The sequence below is a fragment of the Silene latifolia genome, chromosome 9, assembly GCF_048544455.1.
Source record: "Silene latifolia isolate original U9 population chromosome 9, ASM4854445v1, whole genome shotgun sequence".
NCBI classification, from domain to species: domain Eukaryota; kingdom Viridiplantae; phylum Streptophyta; class Magnoliopsida; order Caryophyllales; family Caryophyllaceae; genus Silene; species Silene latifolia.
This window is the reverse complement of record NC_133534.1, coordinates 124182705-124184245: the sequence shown is the minus strand read 5'-3', so window position 1 is coordinate 124184245 and position 1541 is coordinate 124182705.

Genomic DNA, 1541 nt, shown 5'->3' with positions numbered 1-1541 from the left:
ACACAGAAAGGGGATGCTAGAGGGGATTTGACAGTGGAGCCAAACCTTTATGATGACATTCACAAGAAACAGGCGTTGGATCCTAAGATTAAGGAGTGAAGAGCTGCAGTAGAGAAAGGGACGGTGTCTAGATTCTCTATTCATACAGATGGCACTGTGAGATTCGATGGGAGGTGGTGTGTACCCAATGATGAGGAATTGAGGAAGATGATCATGACAGAGGCTTATTGCACACCATATTCGGTACATCTAGGCGGTGACAAGCTATATAAAGATTTGAAAAAGACTTTCTGGTGGCCTGGGATGAAGAAGGAAACAGTTGAGTTTGTGGCTCGTTGTTTGACATGTCAAAGAGTTAAAGGGGAGAAGCGACGACCACCAGGTAAGATTCAGTCTCTTGAGGTACCTGAGTGGAAGTGGGTTCCATTTCTATGGATTTTATAATGGGTTTGCCGAGGAGTCAACAGGGTAATAACATGATATGGGTTATAGTTGATTGTCTGACTAAGTCAGCTCACTTTGTGCCGATGAATGATACTTGGACCAAGATACATTTAGCTTTGGCTTATAAGAAGCATGTGGTTCATTTGCATGGGGTGCCTAAGGATATAGTGTCTGATTGAGATGCGAGGTTCATATCACGGTTTTGGAAAGAGTTGCAGGAGTTGATGGGAACTACTTTGAAGATGAGTACTGCGTTTCATCCTGCGACAGATGGCCAGACAGAGAGGACCATCAAGACTTTAGAGGACATGTTGCGAGCTTGTGTTATGGATTTTGGTGGTAGCTGGGAACAGAGATTGGACCTAATTGAGTTTTCGTATAACAACAGCTATCACACGAGTATATGCATGGCACCATTTGAGGCTTTGTATGGTAGGAGATTTAGGAGTCTGATTTGCAGGGATGATAAAGCTGAGGCATTGGTTTTGGGACTAGAGATGGTACAGGAGATGGTTGAACAGGTTAAGCTGATCAGACAGAAGATAAAAGCGGCCCAGGATCGACAAAAGAGTTTTCAGATTTACATCGTCGTGTCATAGAGTTTCAGGTTGGGGACAAGGTTCTTTTGAAAGTGTCTCCTATGCGTGGTGTCATGAGATTTGGTAAGAAAGGGAAGCTGAGCCAAAAGTTTATCGGACCATATGAGATTTTGGATCGTGTGGGTGAGGTTGGTTACCGGTTAGCTTTACCAGCTGCCTTGGATAGAGTGCATAATGTATTTCATGTGTCTCAGCTGCGGAAGTATGTGAGTGATCCTTCACATGTGTTAGATGTAGAGAACATCGAGCTGGATGAGTCCTTCTCTTATCTTGAGGTGCCGAAATAGATTCTTGATCGCAAGGTTAGGAAAACTAAACATGGGGAAACGGTGTTGCTTAAGGTTCTTTGGTCTAACCATGAGGTTGAGGAGGCTACTTGGGAGGCGGAGGAGGCTATGAGGGAGCGGTATCCGTCTCTTTTTGATTAGGTATTTGTGGTTACGGGGACGTAACCATGTTTCTTTTAGGGAGGTAGGAGATGGTCGCATAGAGTTTTTG